This window comes from Suncus etruscus, chromosome 1 (assembly GCF_024139225.1).
Source record: "Suncus etruscus isolate mSunEtr1 chromosome 1, mSunEtr1.pri.cur, whole genome shotgun sequence".
In the NCBI taxonomy this organism is placed as follows: Eukaryota; Metazoa; Chordata; class Mammalia; order Eulipotyphla; family Soricidae; genus Suncus; species Suncus etruscus.
Window position 1 is genome coordinate 133,350,891 of NC_064848.1, and position 16,824 is coordinate 133,367,714.

The window sequence follows — 16,824 nt, forward strand, 5'->3', positions numbered from 1 at the left end:
ACAATAAAAATTTAAAAAAAATAAAAAAAAACAATATTGTGGAAATATAGCATCCTATGAGTTAATAAATCGTAGAGTTTTTTTCTTTCACATTTAATAAATATTGTTATAAATAACATTTTTTATTAAATACCAGTTATTCTGGTGTTAAATGGAAAGGATTAAGAATTATGTAGACACTGGTAAAGGGTGGCATATATTTGATGACTGAAACCCAACTATAAACACTATGTAACCATGGTGCTTAAATGAAGAAATTATGTATAGTGCTTGCTTCGGCAGCACATATACTAAAACTGGAACGATACAGAGAAGATTAGCATGGCCCCTGCGCAAGGATGACATGCAAATACATGAAGCATTCCATATTTTAGAGAGAAAAAGAAAAAAATGAAATTATGTATAAAAATTATGTAAACTGCTATCTCAACATAAATACCCATATTAATTTTTGTAGACAGTTTCCTCATATTTTAAAAAGTAACTATAAATTAAAATTCAAGATATTAATTTGTGTTTATATTCATGTATCTCATTTTGCTTGCAATTTAGATAACATGATATATTTTATACAGAATGATTTTAATGTATTCAAAACATGATGAGGCCTGAGGACAGATAAAAAGAGGAGTAATCATCATTCAGTCTATCCTATGTACCCATTACTAAATACTAGATATAATGACTTAACTACTTGATTATGCATCAAAATGACTTGACTTGTTTTCTTTTTGATGGTAATTATGTCTTAAGCTTTAATGTCCTAATTGGACATCAAAAAGAAAATTTAAGAAGTATTTTAATTTTGACATTTTTTATAAGGGTGACTGCTTTAAGCTGTTAGAATTTGGGACTGGAATGATAGAATAGCAGGTAGGGGCTAACCTTTCAACATCTGATATGGTCTCCTAAGCACTGCCAGTAGTGATTCCTGAATGAAGCACTAAATGTAACATTGGAGTGTTGTGGGACATAGACTCCAAGCAAAAATACAATTCAACCCAAATTAATAAAAAAAATAGTTTAAATTTCTTATTTTATCCTTCTTTTCTTAATATCTTTATTTAAAATCTTGATTATAAATATGATTATAGCTGGTTTCAGTCATGTAAAAAAAACCCCCCTTCACCAGAGCAACATTCCCACCACCAATGTCCCAAATCTCCCTCCTCCCCACCACAACCCCGCCTGTACTATAGACAGGCTTTCCACTTCCCCCATTCATTCACATTTTATGAGTGTTCTCAGTGTAGTTATTTCTCTAACTGCATTCACCACTCTTTGTTGTGAGCTTCATGTTGTGACTGGACCTTCCAGCCCTCCTCTCTTTTGTCTCTGTGAATTATGGTAAAAATGTCCTTCATTTTTCTTAAAACCCATAAATGAGTGAGACAATTCTGCATCTATCTCTCTCCCTCTGACTTATTTCACTCAGCATAATAAATACCATGTACATCCATGTATAGGAAAGTGTCATGACTTCATCTCTCCTGAAGGCTACATAATATTCCATTGTGTATATGTACCACAGTTTCTTAAGCCATTTATCTCTTGAAGGGCATCTTAGTTGTCTCCAGAGTCTGGCTTTTGTAAATAGTGCTGCAATGAATATAGGTGTGAGGAAAGGACTTTTTGTATTGTATTTTTGTGTTCCTAGGGTATATCCCTAGGAGTGGTATAGCTGGATCGTATGGGAGTTCAATTTCCAGCTTTTGGAGGAATCTTTATATCACTTCCTTTTTTTTATCCGCCCCTCCTTATCACTTTCAATAATGGTTGGACTAGATGACATCCCCACCAGCAGTGAACAAAAGTTCCTTTCTCTCCTCATGCCCTCCAGAACTGCTTGTTCTCATTCTCTTGATGTGTGCCAATCTGTGTGGCGTGAGATGGTACCTCATAGTTGTTTTAATTTGCAGCTCCCTGATGATTAGTGATGTGAAGCATTTTTTCATGTGACTTTTGGCCATTTGTATTTCTTTTTTAGCAAATTGTCTGTTCATTTCTTCCCATTTTTTGATGGGATTAGATGTTTGTATTTTCTTTTCTTGTAAAGTTCTGTTAGTGTCTTGTTTGGATATTTTGGATATTCACCCCGTATTTGACGGGCATTGGGTGAACAGTTTCTCCCACTCAATGGGTGGCTCTTGTATTTTGGGCACTATTTGCTTTGATATGCAGAAGCTTCTCAGCTTAATATATTCCCATCTGTTTATCTCTGCTTCCACTTGTTTGTAGAGTGCATTTTCCTACTTGAAAATGTATTTACTCTCAATGTCATGGAGTATTTTACCTATGTGCTATTCTATATACCTTATTGTTTCAGGTCTGATATCAAGGTCTTTACACCATTTAGATTTTACCTTCGTACATGGTGTTAACTGGGGGTCTGAGTTCTCTTTTTTGCAACTGGCTAACCAGTTGTGCCAACATCACTTGTTGAAGAGGCTTTCCTTGATCCGTTTAGTATTCTTGCTCCTTTATCAAAAACTAGGTGATTGTATGTATGGGGAACATTCTCTGAGTACTCAAGCCTATTCTACTGATCTGAGGGCCTGTATTTGTTTTAATACCATGCTGTTTTGATAACTATTGCTTTGTAATACAGTTTAAAATTGGGGAAAGTAATGCCTCCCATATTCCTTTCCCAAGGATTTCTTTAGATATTTGAGGGTGTTTATTGTTCCAAATTAATTTCAGAATAGTTTGATCCACTTCTTTTTAAGAATGTCATGTATGGGGCCGGGTAGGTGGCGCTGGAGGTAAGGTGTCTGCCTTGCAAGCGCTAGCCAAGGAAGGACCATGGTTCGATCCCCCGGCATCCCATATGGTCCCCCCAAGCCAGGGGCGATTTCTGAACACATAGCCAGGAGTAATTTTTATCATAATGGCTTACATATCTTTCACAGTAGTATTTTAGGTACATATTAACATTAAATCAGGGGAATACCCATCACCAAATATGTCCTGACCCATCCCAGTTCCCTTTCTGCAACTCAAGTCCCCTACCGTTACCCACCCCCCGGGCTGTTAGTGTAGGTGGTCCCCTCTTTGTCTAGCTTACTATTAGTGATCATATATCTGTTTGGTCCTGTTACTCTATTTAAGAGGTGGAGCTAGATAAATCGAGTTATGTGGTTTTGTTTGAAGGAAAGAAAAGCAATAAATTAGGGTACAAAATAAGAAAAGAATAAAAAAGAAAAAAGAAAGAAAGATAAAGAAGAAGTCAAATATGCTGAAAATGGGCATAGTCCTTCTAGAGGCTTTCAACCTCAGTTTGAGAGAGGATGTGAAAAAGATAATTGAAACACCACAACAATACAGAAAGAAATATCAAATTAAATATCCAGTGAGCACTACAGCAATAAAGACAAGCACCACTCAATAGTCTTGGCTCTGAAATCAAATCATGCTGGAGTGCAAAAAGAAAGAGAAAGATAAGATAAAATAAAATAATATTGGAGACATCAGCTTCAATCCCTACACCAAAATAAAGACGTCAAAAATTGATTAATTGATAAATAAATATGTGGAAAAATAATTGTTTTGTGCTTTTTTTTCCTTTTCTTCCCCCCCCCCCCCGCATAGGCACAATAACTATTGGGGCTATTGTAGAGGAAATTCCCTTGGCCTAGGAGATACAGGGTTTCTCCACCCCTGAAGTATACTGTCATGGGATTAACTATAGACTCCTTGCATGAATTTCTTTAGTCAAGTTGAGTTTGTGTGGCACTAATGTGAATGCAGTTGTTTTTGTTATGTCCATTTTTTCCCTATCATTATTGGTGTAGAAAAAGGCCATTGATTTTTTGTGTTAATTTTGTAACCTAACACATTGCTTTATAAATCTATTGTTTCTAGAAACTTTTTGGTAGAGTCTTTAGGATATTCTAAGTAGCGTCACATGTCCTCTGCAAACAGTGAGAGCTTGAATTCTTTCCTTCTTATCTGGATTCAATTGATATCTTTTTCTTGCCTATATGCTGTAGCAAGTACTTCCATGACTATGTTGAATAGGAGTGGTGAGAGAGGACAGCATTGTCTTGTACCAGAATTTAGAGGAAAGGCTTTTAGTTTTTCTCCTTGGAGGATATTTGCCATTGGCTTGTGGTAAATGGCCTTAACTATATTGAGAAAGGTTCTTTTATTCTTTTTATTTATTTATTGAGAAAGGTATTTTCTAATTCTATAAACTGCATCATTTAGCTATTCAGGTATGTCCATCTTGCTTCCTGATATGTGCTTGCAAAGCTATAAATTTTTCTCTCAGTACTGCTTTTGCTGTGTCCCATAGGTTCTGAGAGTTTATGTCTTCATTGTCTTTTGTTTCCAGGAAAGTTTTGATTTCCTCTTTGATTTCATCTCAGATCCACTGTTTTTTCAGTAGTAGACTGTTTAATTTCCAGGCTTTAAAGTTTTTCTTCTGTGTCTCTTTGTAGATCACATCTAATTTCAGAGCCTTGTGGTCACTGAAGGTAGCCTGCAAAATTTCTATTTTCTTCATTTTATGGAGGTATGTTTTATGTGCCAGCATGTGGTCTATTCTGAAGAATGACTCAGGTACATTGGAGAAGAATTTGTATCCAGGTTTTATTTGGGTGGAATGTCCTATATCTATCTACAAATCCTCTTTATTTTATTTCTCTTTTCAGGTCTAATATACTTTTTTTGGGTTCAGTCTGGCTGACATATCAAGTGCTAACAGAGCCGTATTGAGTTCTTCCACAATTATTGTGTTTTTATTTATATTCTTTTTCTTATTTGTCAACAATTTTATTAAATATTTTGCTGGTTCCTCATTGGGTGCATATATGTTTAAGAAAGTGATTTCTGCCTGGTGTATATTCCCTTGAAGTACAAAATGTCCATCTTTGTCCCTTACAACTTTTCTGAGTGTAAAGTTGGTGTCATTTGATACTAGTATGGCCACTTCAGCTTTTTAAGGGTGTTGTTTGCTTGGATGATTTTCCTTCAGCCTTTGATTATGAGTCTATGTTTGTTCTGACTATTAAGGTATATTTCTTGTAGGCAGCAGAAGATTGGATTCAGTTTTTTGATCCATTTAACCACTCTATGTCTCTTTACTGGTGCACTTAGTCCATTGGCATTGATAGAGATAAATTGTCATGGAATTTAGTGCCATCTTTGTGTAGAAGTTTGGTGTGTATGTTGGTCTGTCTTGTTTTAAGTTACACCTTTCAGTTTTTCTTTTAAGGCTGGTTTTGAGTCTGTAAAGTTTCTGAGCTCTTGTTTATCTGTATACTTTCTTCAAACCTAAAAGTGAGTTTTTCTTGGTGCAGTATTCTAGTCAAAGCATTTATTTTATTGACTTTTGTCACTATGTCCCACCACTTGCCTTCTGACCTTGATAGTTTCTTGTGACATGTCTGCTGTGAATCTCAAGGATGCTCCCTTGAAAGTAATTTCCATTTTTGATTTTGCTGCTTTAAGTATTCTGTCTCAATCTGTGGGATTTGTCATTGTAACTAGGATGTGTCTTGGGGTGTTTTTCCTGGGGTGTCTTTTAGCTGGTACCCTTCAGGCATGCATGATTTGGTCACAAGTATTCTTTACCTCTGGTAGTTTCTCTATGATGATGTTCTTGACAATTGATTCTTTCTGGAGATTTTTTTCCAGGGTCTTTGAGACTCCAATGATTCTTAAGTTGTTTATGTTGAGCATATCAAAGACCTGTATTTTCATCTGTTCACATTCTTTGAGTAATTTTTCCATTGTCTGATCATTTGCATTGAGATTTTTTTCCAAATTTTTCTGCTGTTGTTGTGCATTGCATCTTCCAGCTCACTAATTCTATCCTCAGCTGCTGTTACTCTGTTGGAGACGCTTTCCATTGAGTTTTTCACTTTGTCTACTGAGTTTTTCAGACCTGCTATTTGACCTGTTATTTCAGTTTGGAGTTTTTGATTTCTATCTTCATATTCTCCTGATTCTTATTAGTGTTCTGTTCAACTCTATATATACTTTCTTTGAGTTCTGTGAACAACCTCCATATTTCTTCTCTAAGCTCCATATCTGGGAGACTAACTAGGTAGTTTGTCATTTTCGGGTTATCAGAATTGTCTTCTTCATTCTCTATGCCTGATGTTGGTCTGCATTGTTTACCCATTGTCACGCTTGTATTGTGGCTTTTTCTATGTGTTGTGGTTGTATTCGTTGACTAGATTATGTGTGAGGCCATGAAGTAAAGTGGAGTGGCCACGATCCTCTGGTTTTACCCTTTGTGGGTGGGGCAACTTACCTCAGGAGAAGGCAGGACCTCAGGGAAGGATGCCAGAGAGGATCAAAGTTCCCAGGCTGAAGCAAGTAGAGCGAAGGCCCAAGATGGATGAGCCTCTCCTTCTAATAATCTTTATTTATTTAATTGAGAATTTCCAGTTCAGGTAGTACCTCCTGATTAAAAAAAACAGAAGGCTGGTGAGACCTCAATACTAAATATATGATATCCTTGTAGAAGATCTGGGTTCAAGCCCAGGCACTGCAAAATCTCCTGAGCATTACCAGAAATGACCTGGGAGCACTACTTAGAACCACTGAGTAAATCCTGAAACCTCACATTACAATAGTGTTTTGAGATGAGAGAGAGAGAGAGATAGAGAGATAGAGAGAGAGAGAGAGAGAGAGAGAGAGAGAGAGAGAGAGAGAGAGAGAGAGAGAGAGAGAGAGAGAGAGAGAGAGCCTCTGTCACAAAGTGTCTTGACTCTTTAGGAATAATTGTTACATGAACAAAGAAATAATCTTTTATAAATAATTATCTTAAACACAATATTTGATGAGTTTCTTGCCTATTCAGCTATGTAAAGCCTTTACTTTAAAATTTTTGCTAACCTGTATTTGGACATTTAATGTAAAATCAACCTTTACGTTTTCCTATAAAAGGACCAAAAAGTGTTGCTTCCCATCCTTATCTGTGCATTGACATTTAAAAAGTTGTTTTTCTTTAAGAATTTGACATATTTTAAAGGATATCTCACTTTTTTTATACTCTCACTATTCATAAGCATAGTTGAGACATAATTTAATCCCACTGCTCTCCAATCACAAACAGAAATGGAGCCTAATTATTACCTTCCAGGGGTCTCAAACTCACGGCCCACGGGCTGCAAACGGTCCTCCATACAACATTTTGTAGCTTTGCCCTAGAGGAATCTTTTTTTGTTTTGTTTTGTTTTAGTTGTTTGAGTCACAACCCCCAATGTTCAAGGCTTACTACTGACTTTGCACTCAAGGATCACCCCAACTTTGCCTCCTGCGGCCCCCAGGTAAATTGAGTTTGAGACCTATGCGCCAGGCTTACACATAGTTAAGTGAGAGTTATAACATGGGTAAGACACAAAAGTGTTCACTCTATGAATAAGATCTTTGTGCACAAAAGATTTCTGGTTTCCAATTCATCAGACTGTCTTATTAAAAATAAAGAAAATGGGCCCGGAGAGATAGCACAGCGGTGTTTGCCTTGCAAGCAGCTAATCCAGGACCTAAGGTGGTTGGTTCGAATCCTGGTGTCCCATATGGTCCCCCGTGCCTGCCAGGAGCTATTTCTGAGCAGACAGCCAGGAGTATCCCCTGAGCACCGCCGGGTGTGGCCCCTCAACCAAAATAAAATAAAATAAAATAAAATAAAATAAAATAAAATAAAATAAAGAAAATGTTTCCATTATTTTTATATCCCAGTTACAATTAATGGCTGAAGTAGAATATGGAACATGTGTTGAAGCTGCCTTCATTCCTGTGTTCAACATTAAAATGTAATAAAGGTGAAGGCAATATCAGGGGTGAGGACCACCTATTTCTCTAATGCATCATAATTGTGAGACCCTCACAGTAATTTCGTGAATTTATTGGGAAGAAGATGAAAGTGCACTAATAGTTTCTCTGGGGTCTAAATATAAAACTTGTCAAGAAGAAAATGCCCTGCCTTCTAAATCAGGAAATAGATATTTTTTTTAATCTGAGTATAAAGGGCATTTATGCATCCACCTAAATACATAGCATTTGTTATATGTGCTCTTAAACTATAAAATATTTAATGTTTTGTCACCAGGAGCAAATGAAACTGAAAATCAAGTGACCACCTCCTTAAATAAAATCATTAAAAATAAGTTATTTTCTAAATTGAAGGGAAAATAACATGAGCAAAATAAGGCAAAAACTTACTAAAACATTCACTTTCCATTGAACCACTACCAGATTTATATATAACATTTTATATATTATTTAAGATATAAAATATATAATATATAAAAATATACAAGATGTACAATATATAAGATATATTTATGTTAATGTATTTTATTTAAATATATGATTATATTATAAAAATATTTTATTTAAATATAAATATTATGAATGATTATATATAAACATAAAATTATATATATAAAATCTTTTACCTCTCACTTTCTTATGGTTTTAAGTATTTTACTTTGATATTTTTAATCATGGGATCCTTGTCATATTTTCTGGTTTGGGAAATAATTTTTCAGAATACTTTTTTTTTTTTGGTTTTTGGTTCACACCCTGCAGCTCTCAAGGGTTACTCCTGTCTCTATGCTCAGAAATCATCCCTGGCAGGCACAGGGGACCATATGGGATGCTGGGATTTGAACACTGTCCTTCTGCATGAAAGGCATGCTGTCTCTCTGTCCCTCAGAACACTTTTATTAGTAGGTGTATATCACTTGAGTTAGTGTATATACCTAAGTGTGAGAATCAATTCAATACTTGACTTTATGTGGCCCCCCTGAAAATGACTGCTGGTAGCTCAAAAACAGCTTAGAGATGGCACTGATATTCTTAGGATTATTTGAGACTTTTTATTTTTATTGGGCTACAGTTCCTTTTTTTTTTTTTTAACTATTGGACCTATAGTGATTTTCATATTCTGTGAGGATAAAGTGAAAAAATGTACACACAAGCACATATACATTGTAATTTAATCAATAATAAAAAGAAATTGGATGTACAAAGCATAGGAGGGAAGGTGTAAAAAGGAAATACTTTAAAAATAAAAATATCAAAGAGATAGCCATGAGTTGAAATAAGAAATCTGTTATTCTGAATGAAAAACACTGCTTCTCTCTATGTCCTATTAGTATTGTTTTTAAGAATTTTAAATGATAAAGTTAATTAATATTGTTAGTTTAAATAGAGATAGAACCCCGTAGAACCCCGTAACCACTTCAGAATTCCCTGTACTAAGTCAAGGATAAAGCTTTACCCTCCAAACAAATGCTCTCTCTTGAGATTCTTTCTAATCACATGATGAAACAAAAGTACTTGTTTTACTTCCGAATATATTCACCATTTTAAGCCTTGTAAATTCACCTCCTAACCTTGTCATTCAATGGTAGTTTGTTTGTCTACATTGAGGTGATTTATTTTACATGTTGCTAAGATAATTTTGTTATTTAGCCTTATTTTTTTATTTTTTGCATTTTGGCCCACACCAGGTGATGTTCAGGGGTTTCTCCTGTCTATGCTCTCAGACATCCAAAATTGCTCCTCCCTTGGGGGATCATATGGGACACCGGGGGAATCAAACAGGGGTCTATCTTAAGTTAGCCTGTGCAAGGCAAATGCCTTTCTGCTTGTGCCACCACTGAGGCCCCTGTAATTCAGTCTTTTGATGCAGACAGTTTAAATATCTAGTTCAAAGTTCACTATCCGGAGTTATCTATGAGCAAAGAGCCAGAAATAAAGTATAAGCACAGTTATGAGTAGACCAACCCTCATTCTCAAGAAAAAAGATATAAGCCTTCATTTTTAGAATGTTTAATGCCAACAGGTTAGGATATACTTAAATATATCTTTGGAGCTTAATTAGAATTGTATTTAGAATTCTTTTTGAATTGCTGCTAATTCAAATTTTTTCTAGATAATCATGAGAGTATTGAACTTAATTTTGAGTCCATTGTGAAGTGGTATTTTAAATACTTCCTTATCAATTGCATTTTTGTCATGCTATGAGAGCCCATCACGTTAATAAGATTAAAATATTAAAATTAGAAAATGCATTCCAGTCCAAAGCTCTGACTACCTCTACCACTTGTTGAAATGTATGCTGGCATTTTTGGAGTTTTTTTTCTTTGCATTAGAACTATGTGTTAATCGAGTTTGCTAATAGAAACTAGTTGCAAGGTGATTTTACAAAAACTGATTTTTAGCTGTTCCATTTTTTTATTTTTATTTTATTGTTGTTTTGTTTTGAGTTCTCACCCAGCCGTGCTCAGAGGTTACTCTTGGCTCTGCATTCAGGAATCACTCTTGGCATGCTCTGGGGAGCCTCTGGGATGCTGGGGATGGAACCTAGTTGGTTCTGCTATTATTATGCTATTGCTGTTCTATTGTTCAGCCAACAACTCTTCCGTTTTTAATGAACAGCAGTCTATTCAATTATCATTCACATTTGAGTTATTAGTAGCATTTGACCTAATCACAAATATTAATGTCAAAAGTATGGCAAATCATTTTTGAATCAATTATATTTCTTTTCTTTTCTTTTCTTTTTGTTTGTTTTTGTTTTTAGATCACACTTGGTGGCTCTCAGGGGTTACTCCTGGCTATTTGCTTAGAAATCACCCCTAGCTTGGGGGAACCATATGGGATATCTGGGGATTGAGCCCTTCTCCATCCTAGGCTAGCCCTTGCAAGGTAGATGCCTTAAGCTTCAGCCCCTCAATTATACTTTTAATAACATTTTCTAAACTTTACTACTTAAAATTCCATCATCATTTAATTTGTCTAGGACTGAGTTTTGTGATTACTATTTCAAAACAAAGTAAACAAATTAAAAGAAAGTACTGTAACTCCTCTATGTAATTTTAAACTTATTATTTTTTTGAGGGGGGCATATTTGATTGTATTCAGGGCTTTGTATGGCTCTGTGCTCAGGAATAACTTTGGTGTTGGCAAAGAGAAAATGAACACTATCAGAGATTGAACTGCATATAAGAGTTGATGCATGCCAAACATTTGGCACTTTCAGGCCAGCTACAAATATTACCATTAACATGTACTATTAGGTCAGATCCAATTATTTAGTTTTCAATAAAAATCTCTTTGAAACCTACAAAATTAAAATTAGTCTTTGTTATTTTTTTCTCCTATACAGCTCTTGGACTTTTTTCAGATTTAGCCCCTCAAAATTAGCTAAAATTTTTCTTGATGTCTTCCTTATTTGAAACTGGTTGAAAGGAAGGAAAAAACTCATAACCATAGCTTATTTTTTCTCTAATTGTTTCATGTATATTATTGAGTTTTGAGCTATGTTCCCTAAGAGAGAGTAGTAACTACTTATATTTGCTCAAAGTCCAGCAGTGGGGAGCAGTTGCTTTATTATGACTCTTTGTAAGAACTTAGCTCTAATATTCTAGTCCAAGATAATCATAGTCTATTTCTTTCAAAATAATTTATAAAAAAAAGCAATTCTATAAAAATATTAAGACTGAGTCCTCCGAGAAGTAGTGCTAACTTTCCTCCTGGGACTAAAATTTATCACATTTTTTCAAAAAATTATATATGAGAAAATCAGAAGGGAGTGCTTTAAAGGCATATATAACAAACATTCACATTTAGGCTTTCATCTTTATTTAAATATATCAGCGCCGAGAAGACAAGACCATAAATAGAAAAAAAAAACCTGAAGGAAGCAGCTGTGGATGATAAACAAAAAACAATGTAAAAACGGTAATAAAGGAGCTATGGGACCACATGCTGATCAGTTGAATTATATTTTCAGTTACAGTAAAGCAATTCTTGCTACAAATTCTTGCTGAGTATTTAAATGAACAGAACTAAGTACTATGGATTTTTAAGGCACAAAATAATAAGAGAAAAGGCAACATTAGAAGTAATCAATCAACTAATAAATTATCTATGATTTCTTAGAAACCTACTTCATATTTTGCACTGTGCTAGGTGTTTCACATATATCATCTTGTTGGGTAATTACAGAGGTCCAAAGAACCAAACTGTTTCTGCTATTTAAGTGTCTTAGAAACTTTTATTACCCAAAGCTCCAAAATAACTGGAGAAAACCCAATTCAATTACAAATTCAGATTGGTTACAAACTCCATCTTTTTTTATTTATATTATTTGTTGATATGCTGATGACTATAAAATAAAGAATTTTCTCAGGGGAGGGGGTGCTACTATGTGCATTGAGAAAATGGCAATATTTTGATAAGTGGAGTAGGGCATACTGGAATATTGAAAATGTTCTAGGCAAGAGTGGCTGCATGCTAAGTAAAACAGCAGAAATCAGTGGAGCATACAGTTGTAATTGTCAATTTTTTTCAGGTTAAGAGGAGAATAAAGAAGCAAGGCACACCACAAACCATCATGATCCTGAGTGTGGACTTATAGTGATAGGTGCAGACTTGGTAAAGGCTATTAGATTTGTATTTTAGGAAGTTGTCTCAATGATTGTTTTGGGGAAACTGATGAGTAGGACATGGAAGGACTATGAGATAAACTTCTATGCAACCTGAATAGGATCTTGAATTAATGTTGCATAATATGATACATATGCAGATGACTTTGAGAAATAATACGTAAGGTTTATTAATTTATTCATTTTATTTTTAACTTTATTTATTGATTAATTGATTACTGGGCCACACCCAGCTGCCCTGAGGGGTTACTCCTGGCTCTGCACTCGGAAATTGTCCCTGGCACGCTGGGGGACCATAAGGGTGCCGGGAATCAAACCAGGTTTTTCCGGGTTGGCCGCATGCAAGGCAAATGCCCTATTGCCGTGCTATCTCTATGGCCCCCAATTTATTTGAATTAATTATGAGACATTAAAATATTAAATTTACGTAGGATATTATTAAGATTCCTCCTATACATATTCCTGGCTATAAACTCAGGAAACTCTCCTGGCAGTGCTGGAGAGTCTACATAGGACACCAAAGATCAAACCTGGGGTGGCCTCTTGCAAAACAAGTGCCCTACTCACTGTATTATCTCTCTGTTCTAATGACACTCTTAAGAAAGTTCTGCTCTGCTCCTCAGTGTGTGCCTCTCCTCAGAGGTATGGAACCTGAAAAACCATAGGACACCAATAATAAACTACATAGTGTTTTCAAAGTATGCTGTGCACCCAGGGACAAAGAATCCTCTATGCGAAGAGCACTACTGGTTCTATTAGGACATAGGGACCCACTGAAACTAAACTTGAATTGAGTTTCCTCAAGTTATTTTGTAACATAGTTATTTTGTAAGATGTTTCTCCTGCTGGAATTCAGAGACTATTCTCAGAAGGCATCCCTGTAAAAATCTCATGACGAATTAAAATATTGAAGACTGATCTCAGGGTAGCATGGTGAAGATACAAGTTAGTATTGCCAAAATTACTTTTCTAAGTGCACACACTTCTAGAAGCTATTTTAGTCTGGTATTTTTAGTGTACTGAACATCCACAGTAAAACATTTTGTTGAAGTTTTGTCTCAATTCTTTCCCTGAAAATAAACCTTCTGACAAGCATTTTTCCAAAGGAATTCTTGGCCATGTGTTGTTTGCTTTTCCCCCCTAGTACTATGTGTCATTAAGTAGTATGAATTCCTTATATAACTGAATTGGTAATCTTTTAGCCTATGTTTGCCATGCAAATACCTTTTATCTTCAGTTGATACTTTTCTTTAATTTTAATATGCCATCTTTGGGTATAAAAAGCTTTTTCAATTAAATTCCTTCCTCATAAAATTATTTATATATTATTATTAATATTATATTGTGGTTTGGGGACCACAGTCAGCAGTATTCAGGGCTTACTCCAGTTTCTGTTCTAAAAAATTATTCCTGGCAGCCTCAGTAGATGGTAGGAGATGCCAGGAATATAACCCTGGTTGGATATGTGCAAAGCGAACACCCTATCTACAGTGTTATTTCTTCTGCCCCTTTAAATTTATTTTTATTCTCTTTGTTGTTGGGATCAAGTATCTAAAGTTCTTCTTTCACTTTTTCAATTTTTCTTTTCTATCTCATCTTGCCTCCTTTCCAAATCATCTGGTTACCATTGACCTTTCTGTCACTTTAATTTGAATTTTCTTGAGTTTTGTGTAAAATAACCAAAAAGTATTACAAACTTCAGCTTAAGTATTTTTTTCATTCTACCTAATAACTTTAAAATGTATTCATGATATAACAATAGGGTAGTAAATGTAGTACAGTATTAGGACACTCACCTTGCATACTGCCAAAGTGTTTAAAATCCTGATGATTTAATGGTCACCTGACTTCTACCAGGAGAGATCCTTGAGCATAAATTCAGGAATAAGCCCTGAGCACTAATGTTGTGACATAAAAACATATAGGAAAGTTCATTTTTTTAAGAAGTAGGGTTTCCAAGTAGTTCTATATGAGAATAGGAGCCAGTCCTGAAAATACTCATTTAAATCAGTTCAGATACTCATAACAAGGCCTGAAATGATAGCTTTTCTGGTCATCTAGTTAACAGGAACTTTCAGGGTCACATAGCACTACTCACAAGACTGTACGTACTTACTTAGTTCTGCTTGTGGACTTCTACAAGCTGTATAGCTTCTACAAGTATGGTCAGAACCATACTTTGGCAAAGATAGACACATATGTTAAAAGGAATAAGAAAGGCGGGAATGGGATCCTGATGTATCTCAGATTCTTGTGTTTTCTGGAGAAAGTATACAAGACAAGACAAGACAATGTAGCTAAAAATAGAGATTTATTAAAGAGATTATATGCATAGTTTACATACTAAGTACCAGTTTAGGGGTTCTTATGAGAGAGTCAGGATTTGAGGTAACAGTTACTAATGAGTTAGTTAATACCTAAGGGGTTGAGTACTATTAGCCTATCTGGGTTGCAAATAAGTCTGCGAATGCATAAAAGAACTATAAGCTCACTCAGTCATCACATATAATATTTGTGTAGCTAAGAGTACTTAAATGTCCAGCATATAATTCAAATTTATTAATTCAGCTTGCTTTGCATATATTTATAACCTGTTGTATTTTATAACCTAACATCATCTTGATTTTGTGAAAATTTTTTTCATTAGACAATTTGAAAGCTACTTTTATACAGCTTCCAGACTACTAAAATCTTACATAGAAATATATCAGTAAATATTTAGAAATTGTTTTCTTTTACCAAAAATAGCTAACTTTACTTTGAATTGGACACTTATTCACTAATTTTTTGCTTTGTTTGTTTTGGTTTTGGTTTTTTGGGGGGCCACACCCATTGAGGCTCAGGGGTTACTTCTGGTTATGCACTCAGAAATTGCTCCTGGCTTGGGGGGACCATATGGAACTCGGGGGATTGAACCACCTTTCATCCTAGGCTAGCACTTGCAAGGCAGGCTCCTTACCGCTAGCTCCACAGTTCTGGCCCCTTATTTACTAATTTTTAATGAAAAAGAATTCTATTTGGGTAGCCATATTTAGGTTTTATATCTCCTTAGTCTCTGCTAACATCTGACAATTTTTAGCTTTTTACGATATTTGTGAACTTTTCAGTATTTATGAAAAGGTGCATATAGTGGAAAGTCTATTTCTTTTTCTGAGTTAAATATTTTAATGACCTATAACTTGTATAGTTATTTAGTTATTAATAAGAATTGTGCTGCCTTCCATTTTTATCAATTACAGAATAAAACTGTGATACCCATTCACTTGTATAAATACAAGTTTTTTGGATACTTGTTTTATGAGTCCAACACTATTTATTCATTAACTCTGGATCATATAACAATAAATGGATCACCAAACCTTGGAAACTTAAAATCATTAGAGATTTTCAAATAACTCAAGTTTTTCATTTTTGTTTTGCTTTAAGTAATTTACTTAGGTTTATTTGTTTCTAAGGCACAGTCTACTTTTGAATAAATGGTAGGTACATTTATCTTTCCATTATTTATTTTATATTGTGATTTTTATATGCTAGACAAAAGTCATTCACCTTTAAAATATTTATATCTTTAGTTTTTCAAACTTTAGTCACAGAATAGTATCAGGATGGTTTGTAAGTTATAAATTAGAAACTATCTTTACTAATGGTAAATAACTTTGACAACTATGAGTAAACAGAGTTAAATTAATTTATGTAAAGATATATGTGTGTTTTTACATAGTAATATGCATCATAAATACCCAGGACAGATATACTGCATAGGAGTTACAGATTGCACTAGCTAATTGTGTCTCATCATTCCTTTATGTTAGTTTTTCCCATCTTGTCAATTACTCAGGTAAGGATATTAATGTATAATGCAAAAAAAACCTCTTGTCTGCATTTTTCCTCACTTTAATTCATAATCTTGTGATTCAATAGAGCTGAGTAGAGATAGACAATAATTGCTATTACTCACTGACAATGCATACTAGAATCTTTAATAGCTTCTAAAATTGCTACATTTTAAAATTTGAGAAATTTCGCTTGTTAAAAGTTCCAAACATTTATTTATTGTCCTCCAAAAACAAAATCCATCTCTGCACTTTAAAGACTTTTACTTCTTTACTACAGTAACAATAGTAGACTATTGTAACATCATCAGAAAACTTCCAGATTAGTTATATGGCCAATATGCCAAACTTTTTTGAAATAACAATGGAAGAAATTATGTAAATTGCAATGCTCTTCAGTGAAAATAAATCTTTAATTTTAAGATGTTGAAAAGCTACTAAGAACAAAATCAAATAAAGTAATATTTATTCATAAAATTTAGTAAGAAAAGCATGAGACTGTAGTAACTGAATCAAGACCACTTCACTAAGGAAAAGCTCCATACTAGATTTTTCAGTTAAGTCATTCATTAAGTCTT

The 16,824-nt window shown here is 34.5% G+C and overlaps 1 non-coding gene across 1 annotated transcript; it reads left to right on the forward strand.

The window, feature by feature from the left end:
- The first annotated feature begins 266 nt into the window (after positions 1-266).
- LOC125996762 (U6 spliceosomal RNA) lies at positions 267-373 on the forward strand. Its single transcript, XR_007491448.1, has one exon. It is a non-coding gene; the product is annotated as a U6 spliceosomal RNA (small nuclear RNA).
- Positions 374-16,824: the final 16,451 nt, after the last annotated feature.